Source organism: Xyrauchen texanus, chromosome 26 (genome assembly GCF_025860055.1).
Source record: "Xyrauchen texanus isolate HMW12.3.18 chromosome 26, RBS_HiC_50CHRs, whole genome shotgun sequence".
NCBI classification, from domain to species: Eukaryota; Metazoa; Chordata; class Actinopteri; order Cypriniformes; family Catostomidae; genus Xyrauchen; species Xyrauchen texanus.
Window position 1 is genome coordinate 33,535,965 of NC_068301.1, and position 25,175 is coordinate 33,561,139.

Consider the following 25,175-nt stretch of genomic DNA (forward strand, 5'->3'; position numbering starts at 1 on the left):
GAAGTACAGTTTTTCATGCTGGATTTGGAAACACAGAACACAAATGAGTAGTATAACATGTAAAGTGTAGGGTGGCATGGTGTGGTGTAGTATGAAATGGTCAGGGTTGGGGAGTTGTGGAATAAATGTAATGAGATTATGTATTTAAAATACTAAATATTAGTAACTGTATTATACTATAGTTACAATTTAAATAGTTGGTAATCAGAATACAAATTACATTTAAATATGATATTGATATTAAAGTGATTACTTTGCATTTTATTGTCATTTGTTTTATTTAATATTTAGAATATTCAGTTTTATCCATATAAATTATGCAAATCAAAGAGCGTTTGAACAGCGGTGAAACACTTTAAGATTTGGTTCATATGAGTGCATTCACACTCTTGTGTGTGTAAAGGTTGATATGACGTTATTGAGGAACTTTCCCTTGAGTGCTTAATAGAAAAGCTACATCATGTTTCTGCAGCTTAACAAAAAACAGTTTGACAGATGAAACATAAATCCAATAAATACATGCGTGCTCAATGTTTTTTTTTTATGCAGTTAGGGTATTTTTATAGGAAATGCTAATCAATGTAGCCTTTAACAATGTATAAAAACAACAAATAATATATTTTCGGCATCATTTTATGAAGAGAATCCTGTAACCCGGACACACACACACGAGATGAGACAGTCACAATGTAAGTCAAAAACTGCTTTTATTGTAACAATAAAAGCAGGCAAAAGTACAAACGGGCAAATCCAGTGAAGAGTAGTCGAGGGAAGCGTAGGGTCAAAAGCCGGGGAATCAAAGAGAGTAAAGGGGGGCAAATCCGGGAGAGTAGTCGAGGGGAGCGAGGGTCAAAGCCGGGGTAAACAGGATCGAGAGGTGGGTAAACTAACAAAGGGAGTAGACAGGGGTACTAGGGGAACGAGGAGCAGGCAAGCTAAGGGGGTAATCAAGAGGAGTTCAAGAGGAGATCAAAACTAGACAAGACTAGCGGGGGCAAAGACACGGGAAACTAAATACAATAACCAACATCCGTGAAACGGATGTGCTGTGGTATTTATAGGGGAAGGTGCAGGTGTAAACAATGAAAGGTGATGAGACGAGTGCAGGTGAAACTAATAAAGGGGTGATAGAGACGAGTGCAGGTGGTCATAATGTTCTGGCCATTGGGAGCGGGCATGTGAGCCCGAGGAGGGAGCCTGCTACGAGCATGAGAGCTCGTAGGAGCAAAACGAGCGTTAGAGCTCGAGGGAGCAAAATGAGCGTGAGAGCTCGAGGGGGGCGGAACGAGCGTGCGAGCTCGAGGGGGCGGAACGAGCGTGCGAGCTCGAGGGGGCGGAACAAGCGTGCGAGCTTGAGGAGTGAGTGTGTGTGCGACGAAGCGGGGATGGGGCAGAGGAGCGGGGTTCGTGACAGTACTCCCCCCTCTAAAACGGACGGCTCCTGACGGCCGTGCTCGGTTGCGAGGAAGTGGTGCTGGACGATCCCAACAAACAAAAAAACCCTGAACAGACAACCCACAAAACACACAAACAAAATTGAGGGCAGTCCAAGGGGCACAGAGGGAAATGAGACAGTCCATGGGGTCAATGGGCAGTTTCAAGGCAAGGTCAGGGGGAACATAGCGGACAGGCGGGTGGTCAGGAGATCTAGGGGGCAGCCATAGGGCAGAGGCTGGGTCAGGGGGTCTGGAAGGCGACTGGAGGACAGGGACTGGGTGAAGCGGAAGCGGAGCCATAGAAAGCTCTGGAGTCTTTGGGAGCAGAGCCGTGAGGGGCTCGGGAGGTGGAGCCGTGGGAGGCTCGGGAGGCGGAGCCGTAGGAGGCTCGGGAGGCGGAGCCCTAGGAAGCTCTGGAGTCTCTGGGAGTAGAGCCGTGAGAGGCTCGGGGGAAAAGGTCGTGGAAGACTCGAGAGGCTCTAGAGGTGGGGCCCTGGAAGGCTCGAGAGGCTCGAGTGGGGGAGCCATGAAAGACTCGAGAAACGGAGCCCCGAGAGGCTCGGGAGGAGGAGGAGCCCTGGAAGACTCGAGAGACGAAGCCCTGAGAGGCTTGGAAGGGGGTGGAGCCCTGAAAGACTCGAGAGGAGAAGCCCTGAGAGGCTTGAGGGGAGGAGGAGCCCTGAGAGACTTGAGAGGGGAAGCCCTGAGAGGCTTGAGAGGGGGAGCCGTGAGAGGCTTGAGGGGTGGAGCCATGAAAGACTCGAGGGACGGAGCCCTGAGAGGCTCGAGGGGAGGAGGAGCCCTGAGAGACTCGAGAGGTGAAGCCGTGAGAGGCTTGAGGGGTGGAGCCATGAAAGACTCGAGGGGAGGATCCCTGAGAGGCTCGAGGGGAGGAGGAGCCCTGGGAGGCTTGGGAGGTAGAGCTCTGGGAGGCTCGAGAGGAAGAGCCCTGGGAGGCTTGAGAGGAGCCCTGGGAGGCTTGGGAGGAGGGGCCTTGGGAGACTCGAGAGGCGGAGGCCGCGAGGGCTCTGAGGGGCGAGCAGAGGCTGGCAGAGCCGTGGAAGACTCTGGGGGCGGAGCAGAACCCGGCAGAGCCGTGGAAGACTCTGAGGGAACCTCTGCGGTCTTGAGCACAAGACGAGACTGGGGAGAAGGGGCCCTCTTCCTTCTCTTGCGTCCTCGGCCAACAGGGGACGTGGCCATGGGGACGGTCGAGGCTACAGGCGCTGGCACGCTGACCGTGGCGGGCATGGGCGCTGGCTTGTTGGCCGTGGCGGGCATGGCCGCTGGCTCGTTGGCCGTGGCGGGCATGGGCGCTGGCTCGTTGGCCGTGACAGGCTTCGGGACTGGGGCCGTGGTAGGCTTCAAGACGGGGGCCGTGGTAGGCTTCAAGACGGGGGCCGTGGTATGGAACGCTGGTTCAGTTTCTGCCTCCCCCACAGTAAACGAGGAACCAGCGTACAGCAGGCCGAGGTCAATAAACTGAGCCAGGTTGAGAGAGCAGCGACCACCTGGCATGAATGATGAGGTTGGCTCATTCAGTCCAAATTGAAAAATGTCTTTCAGAGCCACCTCATCAAAATTCACCTGGTACGCCAGGGCACAAAAATCCATAACAAAAACCTCCAAGGGTTGACTCCCCTGACGCAACCCCAAGAGTCGGGCCGCTGGCTCCTTAATGTCGAGGGCGGGGTTATGAGTTACACAACCGCTGCCTCGCATAAAAAGCCCTTGGTCAGCGTCCGAAGAGCCAAAAAACCTCTCACGGCGCTCAAATATGCATGGGAAGCATAAACGGGCTCAGGGGCAGACACAGGTGAAGCAGGGTGACAAAAATCAAAAATCGCACGTACCTGCTGTCCCTGGGCTGTGAGCGCGCGATCATGACTCCCACCGGTAGATCCTGTGGCAGAGTGCGCTGAAAACATCCGCTCTAGTGAGCTTTGCGAATTCTCCGCGTGATGCATTGTGACTGTCTTCGGTGTGGTTGGTTATTCTGTAACCCGGACACACACACACGAGATGAGACAGTCACAATGTAAGTCAAAAACTGCTTTTATTGTAACAATAAAAGCAGGCAAAAGTACAAACAGGCAAATCCAGTGAAGAGTAGTCGAGGGAAGCGTAGGGTCAAAAGCCGGGGAATCAAAGAGAGTAAAGGGGGGCAAATCCGGGAGAGTAGTCGAGGGGAGCGAGGGTCAAAGCCGGGGTAAACAGGATCGAGAGGCGGGTAAACTAACAAAGGGAGTAGACAGGGGTACTAGGGGAACGAGGAGCTGGCAAGCTAAGGGGGTAATCAAGAGGAGTTCAAGAGGAGATCAAAACTAGACGAGACTAGCGGGGGCAAAGACACGGGAAACTAAATACAATAACCAACACCCGTGAAACGGATGTGCTGTGGTATTTATAGGGGAAGGTGCAGGTGTAAACAATGAAAGGTGATGAGACGAGTGCAGGTGAAACGAATAAAGGGGTGATAGAGATGAGTGCAGGTGGTCATAATGTTCTGGCCATTGGGAGCGGGCATGTGAGCCCGAGGAGGGAGACCTGCTACGAGCATGAGAGCTCGTAGGAGCAAAACGAGCGTGAGCTCGAGGGGGGCGGAACGAGCGTGCGAGCTCGAGGGGGCGGAACGAGCGTGCGAGCTTGAGGAGTGAGTGTGTGTGCGACGAAGCGGGGATGGGGCAGAGGAGCGGGGTTCGTGACAAATCCACATACGATCAGGATGTATTTGTGTTCACTCTGTGGGGATTTGAGTTTGGAGCAGCAGATATTTTTAACCTTGTGTAAAGTGAACATTTAGCTTTATGTTAAGCTAAATCGCTATTTCTTGCCTTTATCTGTTATCAGACTCGATTATATTTCATAATGAATTCTATGCCGAAAATTCACATTGGATCATACAAAGTTTTTCATTATTAAGACCTTTGATATTAGGGCAAAAATGTACTGCAAAGATTTTATTCTTGATGAGAATATAATATAGTTTTTTTTCTGTAAAAAAGATAAATTGACTAACTACATGGGTATTTAGGCTTTTTTCAGAGAATGTTTTTTTTTGTATAAGTGTATTTTCTTTATTTACTTCTAGTCAAGTGAACAAATTTGCCAGTACTGAAGTAATCCAAAGTATTTAGATTGTTACTGACCTCGAGTAATCTAACGGAATACATTACAAATGACATTTGACAGCATGTATTCTGTAATCTGTAATGGAGTAAGTTTTTAAAGTAACCTTCCCAACCCTGGAAATTACTACAATAATTGTACTACACAGGATGGTACGATATGGCCAGGTTTGGGGAGTAATGGAATACATGTAATGGGATTACGTATTTGAAATACAAAATATAAATTACATTCAATAAATATTTTGATTTCTGAAGAGAATACTTTGCATTTTATTGTCATTTGTTTCATTTAATATTTAGTCCTTTCAGATGGAAAACATTTATACATATAAATGATGTGATCCAAAGTGCATTTGAACAGCGGTGAAACACTTTCTTATGATGTTACATTCATATGAGCAGACAGAGAAGTACGTTTGAAGTAAGTTTGGAGCAGAAGAAATAGAAATAAGCCTTGTGTAAATTGTTAGCTTTACCCTAAGCTAAAATGCTATTTCTAGCCATTTTACATGCACATGTTACCAGACACGATCATATTTATTATCAAGAAAATTCACATTCTTATTCATATTCTTGATAATAATTTTTCTATTGTTTTCCTGTAAAAATATCTTAAAATCCTTAAAACAATAACAGTTGGATTGATCTTGTTTTAGAAACAACACTGCATAAGATATTTATGTTTTTCAGAGAATGTATATGAATGTGTATTTTGTCTTACTGTACTGGCAGAGTTTTTATAGTCAAAACAAGTGAAAAAAATGTACCAGTGCTGAAGAAGTAATCCAAAGTATTTAGAATACGTTACTGATCATGAGTAACGGAATACGTTACAAATTAAATTTTGCAGCATGTATTCTGTAATCTGTAGTGGAATACATTTCAAAAGTAACCCTCCCAACCCTGGATGTGGTATAGTATATTAAGGTATGGTATGGTACTTTACATTATGGTGTGGCAGTAAAGTACGCTACAGTATGATATTGGACGATCTAATGATCTAATTTTAATTTTTAATGGAAACCTGAGTGTATGTTTGTGTGTGGCTTCAAGTTGTGCTTTATATTGCATTATTAATTCCTGGTTTCAACACGATATACAAAAACAAGGTCTCCCACGGTATGGTATGGTAGTTATTGTATGATATGTGTGGTATGGTTCGATATATGTGGTATGGTGTGGTATGGTACTATGTCTATTATATGTATGGCATGATACAGTATGCATGGTTTGGTATGGTATGGTCAGGGGTGTAGAGTAACGAATTACAAATACTCACATTACTGTAATTATCTACTTTTTCCCAAGAATTTTAATTTAAGTAGTTTTTTTATACTTTTACTTGAGTACATTTTAATTGCTGTAACTGTACTTTTACTGCGCTATTTTCCCACCATATGTGTTCGCTACTTCCCTCCTGATTTTATTTTTATCTAGCTACATGTTTGGCTAGGGAGAGTCTCGTCCAATCAAATCACACATAATAAACTTGAACGGCAGCTGCAGATCTGGCGGCAACTGTGGAGAATTCCTCAAGCACAGTTTACAGCTGAACATAACCGACTGTACCTGAAAGGGCTTTTCGCAGTGATAAAGGCCAATTGCTTGATTGTGTCATGTGAGTTTAACTTGCTCAAGCCAAATATCAGCATGAATCCTGCCTCTAATTTGAAGAAACATATCGAGGTAAATTTAATATTTCTGCTTACTAGATTCTGTGTCTATAACACAACCTGTAATTTATCTATCACTGAGATTATTGGGCTGCTGCGAGAGATTAATGCAATGTTATAAATAGGGCTGGGCAATAAAATTATCTAGATGTTTATTTGAAAAAAGAGAGATGTCCTCGATCAAACTTTTGAATAGTTTTCTATATTTAGCCTATGTTCTACATCTAGAACAGCATTGTTCATTACATCAATCACGATAGCAAGAGCACCACTGGTTGATCACCATCTAGATGAAATATAAAATATTGACTTTTTATTTCCTGACGTCTGTCGCTGCACACTGTTTGATTGACAGGCGGCTAATGTTTGAGCACTAATGCTCAAATTATCACTAAATTATCAAATACAATTTTGACTTGAAGTGTACATGTAACCGAATTGAGCTCTGTCTAGTAGGCTATGTCATATAAAGGCTTTTAATCAAACAACATTAAGGAAATGAGAAAACCACTCACTATTGGCTGAATAACTTGAGTAGCTTTAGAAGTAGTCATGTAATTGAATAAAACAGTGAAATTTCTAATAATAATATTTAAAAAAAATATTTGAATAATACCAACCCCTGATGTAGAGTGTGTGTTAATTGGTGTAATAAATTACCAGGAAAGTAGAGATGATAAAATAATTGTAATTATGATTAGCCTTTATAAAGAGAGAAAAGTATCAATATTTGTGTAAAAAAAAATTTGTACAACTGCCCTCAAATTTTTTTTAAAATTTTTTTAAAATGAATTTAGCATGCTAATTGCAATTTGTTGTTCTACTTGCAGTTTAAAATATGTTTAATTTACTTCAACCACTGCCATAGTTCCTACCAAATTGGCCTGCAGTTTTGGTGGGTTTCTTAAGTCTTGACAGTGTTTTTAATTCTTGTGCTTGAATACACCAAATTTGTTTAGTGGTTCTCTTTTTAACATTAGGTAGGTTTTATGGTTTGTCACATGTGCTTTACTCATCCCTTCAGAGTGTATTATTTGTGTATATCTGTATTATGTTTAGAGTTATCTAAACAAAATGCTTAGCATGATAGCCATTAGTTACAGAGCAGTATTTTGCAGGCAGATAGATAGATGTATGGACGGACGGACGGACGGACAGACAGATGGACCGACAGATTGATTCAATGAGAATGAATTCCAGATAGGTGGATCATAAAAACCAAAAGCAGTCATTCCTCAGATGAAGACCAATTTAGAGGAACTCAGTGTGTCAGTCTACTCCCAAATATCAGCTCATGTTACAAGTGTCTATGTGTTGTCATGTTTACTTCCACGGAAAGACTCCACTCAAATTACTAGGGTAAATAACCACAGATTTATTTGAAGAATTTGGTATAAACATTGAACCACAATCATTATTAGTGTGTTTGACATTGATTTTGGTACTGTAATTAATGTCACTTGCTAAGTCTAGCATCAAAAGGACGAGAAATTGAGAGCCACTAATGTAGTCTTTAGTAGTGACTGGTCACAGTGCTGACTCCTCAATTAAAACATCAATCTGGCACTATATAGTTTCAGACATGTGGGTTGGTTACAAATTAAAATACTTGTGTGTGTGTTGTCTCTTGGCATATTTAAACTCATTCATCAGGGCTGTCAAACTAAGATTTTGCTTAAATTTAATTCTAGGGTCATTTTTTATGTTATTCAAAATCTTTTATTACAGATCATACAGTTTGAAAGCACTCTGTTTGACTGAAACCTGACTTAAACCGTATTAATATATTAGTTTAAATGCATCTACTCCCCCAGGTTATTGTTATATATTGTTATATGTTATATTGTCTTTTGAACTAATAATCCTTAACATGACACCATCAAATATTAATAAAAATCTCCGTTGGCTTTTGCCCTTTCCCGAACTATATTCTGGTTTCCTTGGTGAATTTGCTAATTTTCTATCTGATCTAGTATGTAATGTATAACTTTAATTGATGGTGACTTCAACATTCACATAGATAATGAAAATTATACATTGGGATTAGCATTTATTTATTTGTCTGACTCTCTTGGAGCCAGACAAAATGTGACAGGATGTACTCATCGCCATAATCATACGCTAGATTTAATTCTGTCATATGGAGTTGATGTTGATACTATAGAAATTATACCACAGGCCGATGACATGTCAGATCATTACCTCGTCTCTTGTTTGTTGCGATCAGCTTATGTCACTCAATCTACACCACTCTATCGTTCAGGTAGAACTATTCTTTTCAACCATAGCTTCACTATTTATCTTCCAGAATTGTCACACTTACTCAATAAGCCAAAACATCTACAAGAAGTTGATGAAATAACAGAAAATATAAATAGTCTTCTCTAGCACTCTTGATAGTGTTGCCCCCTTCGATTAAAGAACATTTTAAAAGCCCTGCACCGTGGTACAATGATCACTCTCAAGAGAGCAGCTCGGAAATGGAGCGCAAGTGGAAGAATACAAAATCAGAGGTATTTCGAGGTGCATGGAAGGATAGTGTCTGTAGCTACAGACAGTCACTAAACGCTGACAGGTCAGCATATTTGAGCAAACTCATAGAAAATAACCACAATAATCCTAGGTGTTTATTCAGTACTGTGGCTAAATTGGTTAGGAATAAAGCATCGACTGAACCAGATATTCCATCGCAGCACTACAGTAATGACTTCATGAATTTCTTTACTGATTAAATTTAAATTAGCAGTAATAAAATTGGAACTGTGCAATTGTCATAGCACCTCAGAAAAAAGTGTCTAATAATTTTGCTCACTAGCAACTTCAATCCTTTGCTGTCATAGGTCATGAAGCGTTAACTAAACTTATCGAAGATCAAAAGCCACAAAATGTATGTTAGATCCAATACCAACTAAGCTCTTAAAAGAGGTATTCCCAGTAATCTCAGAACCTCTTCTTAATATTATTAACTCCTCGCTATCCTTAGGACATGTCCAAGAAATTTAAAAATGGCAGTGTGACGAGGAGGAGGGCGGGGCCGGGTAGTGAGTGTACACGGTCGTCCCCCAATTGGGCTAATCAGCCAGGGAGAGGGATAAGCAGAGCCTGATGCAGCAGTTTGAGGGAGAAAGAGCCACATGTAGCTGCCATGTGTGTTTAAGGTTATGTTTTCATTAAACATTATTTCAGGCTCCTTGCCCATTTTACCACTGTTACAGGCAGTTATCCAACCACTTATTAAGAAGCCACAGATTGATCCTAGATAATTGGCTAATTAAAGACTGATTTCAAATCTACCATTTATGTCGAAAATACTAGAGAAGGTAGTATCCTCCAAACTATGTTAATTTCTTCAGAGAAATGGAATATATGAACAATTTCTGTCAGGATTTAGGCCCCATCACAGTACAGAGACTGCAGTTATCAGTTGCAAATGACTTGCTCTTATCTGATCGTGGCTGCATTTCTCTTCTATTCCGATTCGATTTTATTGCTTTCTTTGACAAGATAGATCACAACATTCTCTTGAATAGGCTGGAGAATTATATTGCCATTAGTGGACTTGCATAGCATGGTTAAGGTCCTATTTATCAGACTGCTACCACATTGTATGTGTAAATGAGGAATTGCCAAATCAAATAAAAGTTAAGTATGGAGTGCCACAGGGATTAGTTTTAGGACCTCTGCTTTTCTCCTTCCCCTGGGAGATATTATCAGGAATCATGGAATAAGTTTCCACTGTTATGCCGATGATACCCAACTTTATATTTCTTCTAAACCCAATGAAAATCCACAATTCTCCAATTTCCTTCCACTCAATTCTGACAAAACAGAGGTACTAATGATTGGAACAAAAACCTGTAAAAATAATCTGCTAAAATATAATTTGACTCTCGATGGATGTACTGTTAAATCGTCTCCTTCTGCAAAGAACTTAAGCGTTATATTTGATAGCAATCTGTCCTTTGAAAATCAAAATTTGTTGAACAGCATTCTTCCACCTGAGAAATATTGCTAAATTACGACACATGCTCTCTTTTGCTGATGCTAAAAAATGTATTAATGCATTCATGACCTCAAGACTAGATTATTGTAATCCATTACTAGGCGGATGTCCAGCAAGTTCAATAAATACATTTCAATTTGTTCAAAATGCAGCAGCCAGAGCGCTGACTAGAACTAAGAAATATGATCATATTAGCCCAATTTTATCGTTGTTACATTGGCTACCTATTAAATTTCATATTCATTTTAAAATTCTGTCTACTATATACAAAGCTTTGAATGGTCTAGCTCCACAGTACTTAAGTGACCTTTTGGCACAGTATATTCCATCACGTTTATTACAATCACAAAATTCTGGCTTGTTAATTATTCCAAGAAATTCCAAGAGGAATATCCTTTTCATACTTTGGTCCTAAACCATAGAATAGTCTCCCTAACACTGTTCAGGATGCAGACACACTCACTCAGTTTAAGTTTAGACTAATGACTCATCTATTTAGCTGGGCATACACCTAATTTATCCTTCAACTCATAATTAGGCTGCTTTAGTTATGTCTGCCGGGACCAGAAACATCCATCATGATCTATAACTACAATAAACTGAATGGAATTACGCTAATATTATTCTATTTGTTTCCATGTCTCATCCTCGGGATTCAAATCCTGAGGTTACCAGAGCCTGCCAGATCCAGCTCCGTTCCTGCTTGGTGTCAGACTCCACTGATATGTGTCGCTGGGAGATAATGACAAACTACCGCCAGTGCTAGCCAGATATCATTTCAGTTTTTTGACTTCAGAGGATGAACTGATGCCAACTCCTACTGTAAGACATCGGATACATCCTATGCCGCTGTCTGAACCTTGGACTTAGGATGGGCCCCACCGAACCTCACTGAAATTAACTGCAGGTTGAACTGCGATGCACCTCTCTGCCTGCATCACATTTGTCTATTGATAGACTACACTCTTGAAATGGAATACATAGACTATCATTTAATTGCCAACAACAGACTTCATCAGCCAACTAACAAATGACAATGCATCTATGTAAACCTCTGCAGTTAATACAGGATGGACTTCAAAGACATTAGTCATCAATCTTAAAGTTATTATATTTTTATTTTTGAAACGCTGGATCTTAAAGCTTACCTTATTTACAAAATAAAAACCTGCTATGTGCACTGCACACAAATAACTATTATTGGCATTATATTCATGTTGTTTATTCAAAGGGGAACTGGCCCCCACAGTCTGGTCTGGTTCCCCGTCTGTCTTTCACTTTGACGTTGTGTCAAAGAAGCAACACTAGGGGTCTCTCTTGAGCACCGAATATACCTCTGATCTATGAAAAAAGGCCAATGAGAAGCTGGCAGACAGAATTTGCATGTCCCACCCCCAGACATATGGGTATAAAGGCGGGAAAATAAGTCTGTTTCATTCAGAAATTGACTATTGATGGTCGTGTATGCAGCGAGCTGCGAGTCACATAAATCCCTCCTGGCCAAGCCTGTTCCCCTCCTGGGATCTCTCAGTGGTCCTCTCAGGCCTTCAGAGACCCCTCTTCGAGCTGCTAGAATCAGTTGGACTCAGGACCCTCTCCTTAAAGACGGCCCTGCTGATCGCGCTCGCCTCCATCAAGAGGGTAGGGGACCTGCAAGCGTTCTCTGTTAGCAACACTTGCCTGAAGTTCGGTCCGGCAGACACACATGTGATCCTAAGACTGCGGCCGGGCTACGTGCCCAAGGTTCCTACCACGCCATTCAGAGACCAGGTAGTGAACCTGCAAGCGCTGCCCCGGGAGGAGGCAGACCCAGCTCCTTCGTTGCTGTGTCCGGTACGTGCTTTGCGTACCTACTTGGACCGCATGCAGAGCTTTAGACATTCTGAGCAGCTATTTGTCTGCTTTGGTGGACAGCGGAAAGGGAACGCTGTCTCCAAACAGAGGCTCTCCCACTGGGTGGTGCATGCCATTTCATTGGCACCCAAGCCATGCCCCCCCCTTGCGGGTCCGAGCACACTCAAGGAGTATTGCGTCCTCATGGGCACTGGCCAGAGGCACCTCCCTGGCAGACAATGCAGGGCAGCAGGTTGGGCAACACCTAATACCTTTGCGAGATTTTACAATCTCAGGGTAGAGTCAGTTTCATTCCATGTTTTCATGTCACCACTCTTACCTCCCCCTCTCTGGGCAGGTGTGGTCTCCACAGGGTCTTTTCCCCCTGAAAGAATAGGAAACTGGGTAAGACCCCCCTTCCCCGATGCGTGTAAGGGCCCCATTTGTTGACTCTATGTGAGAAACATAGAGAGAAAAGAGGCCCTGCTATGCTCGGCCCGTTCCCAGGTTGGCAAGCATCGCCTTGTTCCCCTGTCTAGGGTAACTATAAGGATTCCGATGACTTTATGGGGCATTGGGGAAGGGTACGTGCAGTCTGATACAGCTGGTTGTTTTGGCACGTCAAGTACCTGTCCGCTCCTGTGTCAGCAGTACACGTCTCAGCGCATGGCGTGATTTAAATTGGACCCCTAGTGTCGCTTCTTCGACAACGTCAAAGTGAGCGACAGACGGGGAATGTCTAGGTTTCGGATGTAACCTCCGTTCCCTGATGGAGGGAACGAGACGTTGTGTCGTACCGGCCACGTCGCTGAGCCGAGCCACTGTTGTGGCCGGACCATTTCCGGCTCCTCAGAAAAATCCTGATTGAAACAGATGTATTTCCCCGCCTTTATACCCATATGTCCGGGGCGGGACATGCAAATTCTGTCTGCCAACTTCTCATTGGCCTTTTTTCATAGATCAGAGGTATATTTGGTGCTCAAGAGTGCCGAGGCAGAGCTGAAGCACAGAATGTCGTCTGATAGCCTCAGAGAATTGTCCCGTTTGAAATACAGATGTAATACTATTTTGTAGCAGAATGTAGAGTTTTGGCTATTCAGGGCAAGACAGTCATACTTTGAGCTTTTGGCTAGATATATAAAATAGAGAGAGTATTTTTCTACCATTCCCTCAGGGAAATCTGCTGGTGGTGAAACATTTACCTTGATCATTGGTATTAATAAGGCTTTTAAAGAATTCTATCTTGATCTCTATAGTTCCACATCTTCGCCTACCGATGAAGAAGTTCCACTTTGTGGAACCATTAGAACTTCTTAAACTGATGACTGAGGAAAAAAATTATCTTGACTGAGATAACCTTGAAGGAGCTTGGTGAGGTAATTAAGGCCTTGCCTACAGGCAAAGCTCTGGGGTCAGACAGCTTTTTTTAGATCTTATGCTACAGAACTAGCTCCACTTTTGCTAGAAGTTTATATGGAATCATTAAAGAATGGAAATCTTCTGCCAACGATGACACAAGCCCGGATCAGTCTGATTCTTAAAAAGGACAAAGATCGATATGAGTTTAAGAGTTACCGTCCAATTTCCCTGATCCAACTAGATGTCAAAATATTGTAAAAAATAATTGGTTAACCGATTAAGAAAAGTAATGACATCTCTTATACATATAGATCAGGTTGGGTTTATTCGGGGCCATTGCTATTCTAATAACATTAGGCATTTCATCGATATCATGTGGTCAGTGGCAAATGATCAGACTACGATCACTGTCATCTCACGTTGGGAATACTTTTATTGGATGGATTAAGTTACTTTATAGACACCCAGTAGTGGCTGTACAAACAAATGGATTAATTTCAGATTATTTTACTCTGGATAGGGACAACAGGCAGGGCTGCCCTCTTTCCCCATCATTGCTCTGTCTTGCCGTGGATCAATTAGCAGCTGCGATAAGAAAGGAGGATGATTTTCCAGGGGTGGTGGTGGGAGGTATGGCGCATAAGCTTTTGCTTTATGCAGATGATATTATATTATTAATCTTCGACCCCACAAGATCTATGCCTTACTTCCACAGTAAGGAGTCTGTGGAAGTAAGGCATAGATCTTGTGGAGTCAATTGGTCTAAATCCGAAGATTTGGATCTGACAGCATACTGCCGAGTAATGGCTTTTCAGCCGGGCACCTTCCAGTGACCCAAACAGGACATTAAGTATTTGGATATTTTATTCCCAGCAAATTTGTGTGATTTAGTTAATTTTGACCCTGTATTAAAAAAGGTTTTCTAGCGATGTGGGAAGGTTAATGTTATTAAAATGAATTGTATTCCAAAACTTAACTACCTGTTAAAATATCTCCCTGTAGATGCCCCCCTCTCTTATTTCAAGCTATTTTATAGCATAGCGAAGTCTTTCATTTGGAATGGTAAATGTCCAAGATTACATTTCAGTAAGTTGCACAGGCCAATTGACTTAGGTGTGCTAGGCCTACCCAAGACATTTCACCCTCAGACATTTGGCTCATTGGTAGCTTCCACCTGAGAGAGCCCCTCCCTGGATTTGTATTGAACAGGAAGTTCTTTCCCCTATTTCGCCATAGCAAAGCCTTTCTATCAAACTAACCGGAGAAGTTAAGTTACATTCCTTTATCTCGCATAGGCACTCGGTATGGACAAAAGTGTCAAGAGTGTTTAATTCTGACATTTATTTAAATGTTGCTTTGAGCATATGGCTGAATCCAAAATTATGTATTGATAAGTCCCCTTTCTGCTGGTCAGAGTGGATTGTGAGGGAGATTAATACGCTCGGTGACCTATATGAGAGTGGAGTGTTGAGGTCCTTTGAAAATATGGTTCAACGTTTTGGGATTTGCAGGTCTCAATTCTTTAGGTATTTACAGCTGTGCCACTTGCCCTGTACTATTTTGGGAGTAGCATGCACCCCCTAAAGCGGCAGATACTCAGGAAGAGGTGATTACTGCTTTTGGAAAAGGTCATGAGGAATCAGTGTATTACTCCCTGCTAATTCAGTCTGGGGGATGGAGCTTCAACTTCTCTCAAGAGATTGTGGGAGAAAGATTTAAACTTGGTATTGGAGGAGGGAGTGTGTGCTAGGATTCTAAAAAATGTCAAGTCTACATCTAGACATGCAAGGGTGCGCCTTATGCAATTTAAGATTTTACATAGATTCTATTGGAACCCCTCTAAATTGTATAGGCTTGGAATAATACACACCCACCTGCTGGCGATGCCAATCAGAAGATGGGGACACAACCCATGTTTTTTGGTGGTGTGTTAAGATCCAAGAATTTTGGTTGACGTTTCAGAGTTTTATGTGTGGCGATTTGGGCACTCAAATTTTGTTTTGCCCCAGACTCTGTATTTTAGGCGATGGGGCAGTCATTAATATAGGAGATAAAAAAAAATTGGGTCCTAGCCAGTGTTATGATCGGCAGACAGATCATACTTGGTGTGGAAGTTGGCTGGAGTGCCCACATTTCAAGACTGGCACACAGAGATGGGCAGCGTAGCGGTATTTGAAGGGAGGTCATGTGAAGGCTAGGCAACATAGATTTATTTAATAAAAAATGGGGTAGCTATTTAGTCTTTTTAGCCGGCTCTTGGGGAGGGGCAGTTGAGGGAGATTTGAAGTTTTAAATTTATGATTTTATATATATGTGACAGGCTGGATGGCACCCCGGGCCTAAGTTGGGTGATGCAGGTGTACAGTGCATCTGGAAAGTATTCACAACATCTCACTTTTTCCACATTTTGTTATGTAACAGCCTTATTCCAAAATTGATAAAATTCATTATTTTCCTCAAAATTTTACAAACAATTCACCATAATGACAACATGAAAGAAGTTTGTTTGAAATCTTTGCAAATTTATTAAAAATAAAAAACAAGAAAAATCACATATACATAAGTATTCACAGCCTTTGCCATGACACTCAAAATTGAGCTCAAGTGCATCCTGTTTCCACTGATCATCCTTGAGATGTTTCTACAACTTGATTGGAGTCCATTTGTGGTGAATTCAGTTGATTGGACATAATTTGGAAAGGCACACACCTGTCTATATAAAGTCCCACAGTTAACAGTGCATGTCAGAGGACAAACCAAGCCATGAAGTCCAAGGAATTGTCTGTAGACCTCCGAGACAGGATTGTATTGAGGCACAGATCTGGGGAAGGGTAAAGAAAAATTTCTGCAGCATTGAAAGTCCCAATGACCACAGTTGCCTCCATCTTCCGTAAATGGAAGAATTTTGGAACCACCAGGACTCTTCCTAGAGCTGGCCGCCCGGCCAAACTGAGCGATCAGGGAAGAAGGGCCTTAGTCAGGGAGGTGACCAAGAACCCGATGATTTCTCTGTGGAGAGAAGAGAAACTTCTAGAAGAACAACCATCTCTGCAGCACTCCACCAATCAGGCCTGTATGGTAGAGTGGCCAGACGGAAGCCACTCCTCAGTAAAAGGCACATGACAGCCTGCCTGGAGTTTGCCAAAAGGCACCTGAAGGACTCTCAGACCATGAGAAACTAAATTCTCTGGTCTGATGAAACAAAGATTTAACTTTTTGGCCTGAATGGCAAACGTCATGTCTGGAGGAAACCAGGCACCGCTCATCACCTGGCCAGTACCATCCCTACAGTGAAGCATGGTGGTGGCAGCATCATGCTGTGGGGATGTTTTTCAGAGGCAGGAACTGGGAGACTAGTCTGGATCGAGGGAAAGAGGAATGCAGCAATGTACAGAGACATCCTTGATGAAAACCTGCTCCAGAGCACTCTGGACCTCAGACTGCGAAGGTTCATCTTCCAACAGGACAAAAACCCTAAGCACACAGCCAAGATAACAAAGGAGTGGCTACGGGACAACTCTGTGAATGTCCTTGAGTGGCCCAGCCAGAGCCCAGACTTGCTCCCCATCCAACTTGATGGAGCTTGAGAGGTCCTGCAAAGAAGAACTGCCCAAAAATAGGTGTGCCAAGCTTGTAGCATCATACTCAAAAAGACTTGAGGCTGTAATTGGTGCCAAAGCTGCTTCAACAAAGTATTGAGCAAAGGCTGTGAATAATTATGTACATGTGATTTCTTTCGTTACTTATTTTTTATATCTATATATCTTTCACGTTGTCATTATGGGGCATTGTTTGTAGAATTTTGAGGAAAATAATGAATTTAATCAATTTTGGAATAAGGCTGTAACAAAACAAAATGTGGAAAAAGTGAAGCACTGTGAATACTTTCCGGATATTCAACCAGGGCTGGTCCGTGGATTTGTGGGGCCCTAGGTGAAATCATGAAAATGGTCCCCCTGGTGTGAAAATTGTCATAATTTTAAGACATGCGATAAGCATATTCTTAAAATAGAAAGCACTATACTGTATACCTGGGTAGATGACAAATAACGTGTCCAGTAGTTTTTTTTTCTCAGCATGAAGATGTAAGGATAAAATGTACATGCATTGTATGTTTAGGGGAATATGTGTATTTTAGGTGCTGTCACAAGACATCATTTTATTGCCGTATTTTGATTATCTTTAAACAAATTCTAGAAGTGCAAATAAACCAGAGTCTTAATTAATATGAGTTCATGGTAATTGAAAGTATGATAATTACTAGGTAACATTTTACAATAAGGTTTGCAATAGCTATCATTAAGAATGTGTAATTCAATATTCCAGCATTTATTAATCTTGGCTAATGTCAATTTATAAAAATACAATTGTTTATTTTTTTGTTCATGTTAGTTCATATTGTATTAACTAATGTTAACTTGTAAAAAAAAATGTATTTTATAAATTGACTAGTATATATAGAAATTAATATTAACCAAGATTATTAAGTATTGTTTATTGTTACACACACTAATGTTAACAAATACAACCATAAGTGTTAAATATTAAAGTGACACAAAAGAAGAAAATGCTGTTTAAAATAGTTATAATAGTATAGGTCACTGCTGACAATGCTTGAAATTTCATTTCAACTACCCACATAACTATGTGTAAATGTTCATTTAGAGCAACAAAATCAATGAAAACAAAAAGTTGGCAAGAATATGTGCAAAAGTGAATACAAGTTGAAAAATCAGGGAAAATCAGGTAACTGATAAATATGGCCTATAAACACAACACCAAAAAATATGTATTTGTAAAGAAATGTAAAGAATAAACACATACCTCTTAGAGAGCAGAGATCTTTGCAGATAGGATGGTTTGGCTAATTTCCAGATTAACTGCTCATATTTACACTATGTGAGTTTTTTGCGTCTTTATATCTGCAGTGTCTGAATTCCTTCCCAAGCAGATCCTTAAGAAAACGTGAAAAGCCCTGACGATTTGTCAAGCGCTGTTTCTAGTATCCTTTACACAAAATAAGCCTCAAAGACTCAAATAGCCACAAAGCAATATTTTTCATAACTTATTTCCTCTGTTTCTGTCAGGCGTGCATATTATTCAGCAAGGTGTGCGATCTGTGTCTAATAATACTGTTATAAGTCGTGCTCCAGTTCCCCGGAATGATTTGCGTAATAAATAAATGCAGATTAGTGGGTAGTACTTCTTGCCGATTTTAGATAAAATGCTGTTATTTTATTTGTTGTAACTTTCAATTATTTGTCTTTTTGTGATTATTCAGAGCTCAATTTATACGTAATATTTTGTTTTTAGTTTTAAGCATCATTGTGATTTATATTTTAAATGATCAGGTGCATGCCTGTTGCTTCTGTGTGTGTGCAAGTTAGGAACCATTAGACTGCAGTGAATTTCAAATAAAATTCATTCTTATTCTTATGACTTGGTCATTTACTTAGCACATGTTGAGCCCTAACCTAATGTTTAGTTCACTGTTTCAAGTTAAATATAGTTTAATACTCAATCTTTAAACACATCTTGAGATCTCTTAGTTCGCATTTGCGCTCCTTCAAGTGTTTTGAACGCAAGAACGTAACGCATGCTTGTGTTGTGTGTCTGCTGAAGTGTTGTTTTCTTCACTGTACAAACTGTGCATTGCTCACACGGCTGACATTTTACTTACTGCCGTCTGGAGTAATCAGGTGGTACTACAAGATGCATTTCTCAGGAATCTTGCCTATTATGGTCCGGGGGCATTGAGATTAAATGCGTTAATTATTTTAACGCATTATTTTTTGTCAAATTAATCGACAGCCCTAATGACTAATCAAGTCATTATTTTTTTAGCCTAAACAGAAAATAATTACACTTCTGTTTTGTTTACCCTTACAAAAATAATACATTTCACTACAGTAACTTTATAGTTTAACCATGGTATTTAGTTAAACCATAGTTACCACACAATTAACCATGATTACTACAATATTACTTTAGTAAAACCATGGTTATCTATTTTTAATTACTTATTAAGAACAATTACACACAATTAGAAGAAATAAGAAATGTCACCTTTTGATATGTTGTTATTTTGGCGTGCATTTACTCCAGAAGTAGTGGTGTAGTAGTGTCTGAAGAGGTGGGCAAACTGTGAATTTATAAAAAAATGCATGCACCCGATCTCTAAAATTAATTTACATTTATATACAGTTCATGTAAAATGTTGCTGGCATGGTGTAGAGTACACTGCTAAGAACAATGTTATAGTAAATTCATGTTAAATATTTATTTTAATTAATAGGTGTCATTATTGTTCCTTTTATTAGGCTTCTATGAAAATTGTTAATAAATTATTATTATTCTAACTAATAAACTTATGCATACTACCCAATAAACTGTTCAATGTAGCTATTATGAGAAGTAATGTTCACTTTAACACTTTATATTGTATTACCATATATATCCTCAATAGAAATAATTTTTTTTATTTGTGTAATATTACGTGCTTTTCTGTGTACAGCGAAATTGTTTTCTTACTTAGAAATATAAATGTAACTTATTTGATATCAGGAGAAAAAGGTACCACTGACAGCAGTAAAAGTATTTCATTGCATAAGTTACATTTAAATGTATATACATGTATTTACAATTAGCAGGGAAATAAATATGCAGTGCAAATGATAGTTTCACCAGGGATGCTTGTGTATCATACTCTGAAAATGTCCCGCCCCTTACTGAAATGGAAAATATTATTGGTTAGCAAATATCCAATCGTGTCTGAAATGAACGTTTTGATTGGTGGATCAGCTTTGCCAGTGCTCCCAGTGCATCTCCGTGCGCATTTAGAGAGAATCTCTGTACATTTTTAAAATAATAATAATAAAACACAATTCACTCAACAGTCCTGTGGCATCGCGTTATAAGATTGAAAAAGTTCTGGGTCAAAAGCTTGTTGTTCTGGCAGCCACACGTATCATCAGTTATTTCAGGTGCCCATACATAGAATCCTAAAACATGGTGGAGTGGGCTCGGACCCGCAAGAGGGGGCACGGCCTGGGTGTGATGAGCCAGGGAAATGGCGTCGACAACCCAGTGGGCGAGTCTCTGCTTGGAGACAGCGTTCCCTTTCTGCTGTCCCTCAAAGCAGACGAAAAGCTGCTCAGAGCATCTGGTGCTCTGTGTGCGGTCCAGATAAATCTGTAAAGCATGTACTGGACACAGCAGTGAAAGGGCTGGATCTGCCTCCTCCCGGGGCAGCGCTTGCTGGTTCACCACCTGATCCCTGAAGGGTGTGGTAGGAACCTTGGGAACAAAGCCCGGTTGCGGTCTTAGGCTCACGAAAGTGTCTGCCGGACCGAACTCCAGGCAAGCGTCTCTAACAGCCTCCACTCTCCGCCGGGCAAGCTTTGTCTTGACAGCGCATCCGCTATCACATTGAGGTTGCCGGGGATGTGAGTGGCGCGCAGTGACTCCAGTCACTGCTGACTCCAAAGGAGGAGACGACGGGCGAGCTGTGACATGTGGAGGGAGCGTACTCCGCCTTGGCAATTTATGTAGGCTACGACCGTGGTGCTGTGTGTCCTGACTAGGACGTGCTTGTCCCGAATTAACAGGAGAAAGTTCCTCAGGGCAAGGAAAACAGCCAGCAGCTCTGGGCAGTTGATTTGCCAACGCAGCGGCCTGCGACTGCGTGCCCGTTGTACACGGCACCCCAACCCAATTTGGAGGCGTCGGTTGTAACCAGAACGCGTCGGGACACCTGCTGCAAGGGTAGTCCTGCCCGTAGAAAGCAGAGGTCTGTCCAGGGTTTGAAGGTTTGGCGGCAGGCAGTGGTAACTTTCATGTTGTGCGTGCCGCGGCGCCATGCTCGTCTCGGGACTCGAGTCTGGAGCCAGTGCTGAAGTGGTCTCATATGCATCAACCCCAGCGGCGCGGCCGTTGCGGAGGATGCCATATGCCCCAGGAGCTGTTGGAATCGTTTAGAGGGACCACGGCACCTGGCTTGAAGGGAGCAAGGCATTTCAGCACTGACTGAGCACGCTCGTTGGAGAGATGTGCTATTATTGAGACTGAGTCTAACTCCAAACCGGGAAAAGAGATGCTCTGGACCGGGGTGAGCTTGCTCTTTTCCCAGTTGACCTGAAGCCCCAAACGGCTGAGGTGCCTGAGCACCTGGTCTCTGTGCACGCATAGTAACTCTCGCGAGGGGGCCAGGATGAGCCAGTCGTCGAGGTAATTGAGTATGCGTATGTCGGCTTCTCAGAGCAGGGCAAGAGCTGCCTCTGCGACTTACGTGAAGACGCGAGGGGACAGAGACAGGCCGAAGGGGGACTTTGTACTGATACGCCTGGCCGTCGAACGCGAACCGTACGAAGGGTCGATGTCGAGGGCGAATCTAGACGTGGAAGTACGCATCCTTCAGGCCTACCGCTGCGAACCAATCTAGATGCCGGACGCCAGATAGAGTTTGTTTCTGGGTGAGCATTTTGAACGGGAGTTTGGACAAGGTCCGATTAAAAACTTGCAGGTCCAAGATCGGTCGTAAGCCGCCGCCTTTCTTGGGTACAACGAAGTGCTATAGACACCCTTCTTCGTTTCGGTTGGAGGGACAGGCTCTATCACGTCCTTGGTTAAAAGGGAGGCGATTTCTTTGCGCAGGGACTGGTCATGTTTGTCGTGCACTGCGGAAAAATGAACGCCCGCGAAGGGGGGCGGAGGCCTGGCAAAATGAATTGCGTAACCGAGTCGAATGGTCCGGTGCAGCCAGCGTGACGGGCTGGGCAGTGAAAGCCACGCTTCTAAGCTCCGTGCTAGGGGCACCAAGGGGACGAGTATTTTGGACATACCCGGCAGGGCTTCGCAGCGGTGCGGAACAGGTAACGCGGCGTCGGGAGGCAACGTTGCGTCCCGAGGCTCTGGTGCTGAGAATAAACTCAAAGCACTTACCTTGCTCCGCGCACCCGGCAGGGGGCGGGTTCATGACTGAGGAGGAGGTCTGATGCTGGCGTCCTCTGAACTCGTCTGAACCGGCCGGCCGGGGAACAGTCGTGGGGCTGAGAGCGGGGACACCGCGTCCGGGAAGCCGGGACTGTTGAGGCCTGAAAGCAGAGTGCCGTGAGAACGGCATTTGCGGGCCAGGTGACCCAGAGACAACAAGGAAATAGCTCTATAGAGTGTTAAGAATTTAACAAAAAATTCTCCTCCCGGCCCTCCACCAGGGAACGGAGTGGTCTTACCAGCTCCGGAGCTACCGTCTCGGTCTCTGGGTCTGTCATCTCTGGAGTGCCTGGGAGCCTTCTGGGTCCTCAAGGGGGTCCGTGAGACGATGGGCGTCCAACTTCTGCGGGTAGCTCGACGCTGGGGCTGAGAGCTGGGCCCACTCACTTGTTAATTGAGGTGGAGCACCACTTTCTTTCTTTCTTGAAAGCCGCAGGAGGACGCCCTCGGCGAGCAGACAGGGCATGGCCCCTGGCGGCAGGTTTGCGGCAGGGCAAGGCGGAGTCGTTGGGCGGAGTCGTCAAGTGGTGTCGCCGAATGGACGGAGCTGGGAGACGGGGGCGTTTTGAGAAAGCGTGCTTTGTCTGCCTCCTGTACTGCGACCAGGCTGTTCATCGTTGCGTTTCTGGACCACGGGGGGTGGCCATCGCCTGTTTGGGTGCAGTTCCTGCAGTACGTCAAGAACAGGACTACCCAAGTGCAGATTTTGAAGTGCCCTGACCCGGTGGACTTGCAGGAGGGGGCCATGGCGTGCAGGGGGGAGCGGTCTGGGACCGTTCTACCACCGAGGGTAGCGAGAAGCTGGGCTTGCTCAGCTCGTCATGCACGTCTGGGAAGGAACAGGGGAGGCACGGCTGTGAGTGCCGCACATGCCCGCGGAACCAATCAAGCCCGGGGAAGCATAGCGGACCTCCGTGCGTCAGGCTCAGACTGGGCGGAGACCCGAAGGTGGCGACCCAGGTGAGTTATTCACATCCGACGCCGCTGTTACGCTCTTCGATGCAGCGATGTCATCATCCAATGCCGGGGAGCTCGAGGGACCGGACAGTAGGCTGTTAAGCGGACCGCACTAATCCCGAGCTCGGGGGAAGCAGGCAAGCGTGCCGGGGAGGCGGGAGGTTTCGAGGGGATTTACCCAGCGAAAGCGTCCCGTTATTCTCCCCAGATCGTCTTTCAGCGCCCGCGGCGCCTGCCTCAATCCCGTAGGAAGGAGGCGAAGCGCGGGGGGCAGCTGAAGTGGCTCTCTCTCACTACAAGAGAAAGCAGAGATCGCAACGCTGCCGCGATTATGTTCTCACACTGAAAACACAACCCATTGGAGACAATGCTCATCCCGAGCTCGGACGGAAACAAGCAAGCGTGCCAGGGAGGCGGGGGGTTTCGAGGGGGTTCACCCGGCGAAACGGAGTCTGTCATTGTCCCCAGATCGTTTTCATCGCCCGCGGCGCCTGCCTCAATCCCGTAGGAAGGAGGCGAGGCGCGGGGGGGCGGCTGAAGCGGCTTTTTTCTCACTACAAGAAAAAAGCCTACAACCGCAATGCTGTCATGGCTATGTTCTCGTACTGAAAACATAGACCATTCATAAAAATGCTGCCTGCGTGTGATCGCACCCAGGAATGCAAGGCAGTTTTTATGACCGTCAGCGGTGGGGAGAATCAACGCATCCAGAAACTACACAGGGGCGGAAAATCGTCTTTAAAAAGACGCGTCCTGAGAAGGACGTTCAACGCCACTGTGTTTTGCTCTTTTAGAGCGAAATTACTCTTTAAGAATAACTCTTTCGAGTTGTCTGCGCTGTCGAAGCGCCCAGGGGCAAGAATGCACAGCCGTGCACGAAGGAGAAAGCCGCTGTTGTGCCCCGTAAAGTCCAACAGCATGCAGAGCGTCAGAGGATTAAACAGGAACTTGGTGTGTATCTCGCAGCAGACTGCATGCACGACCATCGGCTCCAAAGAAATTTTCTTTCTCCCGTATTTGCGCCGCTTAAATACCCGTATGTCCGGGGGCGGGACATGCAAATACTGGTTGCCAACTCTCATTGGCCTTTTTTCATAGTTCAGAGGTGAATATCGGCGCTCAAGAGAGACCCCTAGTGTCGCTTCTCTGGCACAACGTGGAGAGAGCGACAGAAGGGGAACTATATTTTTCTGTGAGGATCAATATTTTTGATACAACATCAGTATCGGAAGTATCGATACTTTTAGGATTGATCCGCCCATCCCTATCATACAGGCCTTTGAGACTATAGCTAAAACTGCTTTTGTTGATATATTTCTTCACTATAAACCATAGATATCCCTTACAGTAATAAGCAAGCCCCACTAAAATTATGTAGATTTTAATAAAACCACAGAGACAAAATGAATAGAGCAAATTGGTCCATTTGCTGTTATCCTCTGCGATAGGACACAGTGTACTCAGCTCTATTTTGTTTGTGCTCTGAACTTACCAAATGATCAAATTAGCCCCATAATTGTAGTGCACTTTACCTAAACAAGGACAAATTAATAATTAACCTTAATTTATGTAACCACATTGGTTGTTTGTCTGTTGGGCTGCGCTATTACTATAGGTTAGATGTCTAGAGCGTTTTTGCCTGATAGGATCAGATTCCTGTAGGGTAGATAAGCATACACATGTACAAATGTAACATGCATTTGACCATAATGATGATGACACTTTTTCAAATGATGAGCTCCCCGTGGATACACAAAACAAATACAATCACACAAAAAACAACCAAGATCAT

The 25,175-nt window shown here is 43.5% G+C and overlaps 1 protein-coding gene across 1 annotated transcript in view; it reads right to left on the reverse strand.

Moving 5' to 3' along the window:
* Positions 1-25,175, reverse strand: part of LOC127619593 (septin-7) — a 234,466-nt gene that overhangs the window by 176,140 nt on the left and 33,151 nt on the right. The window lies entirely within an intron of this gene.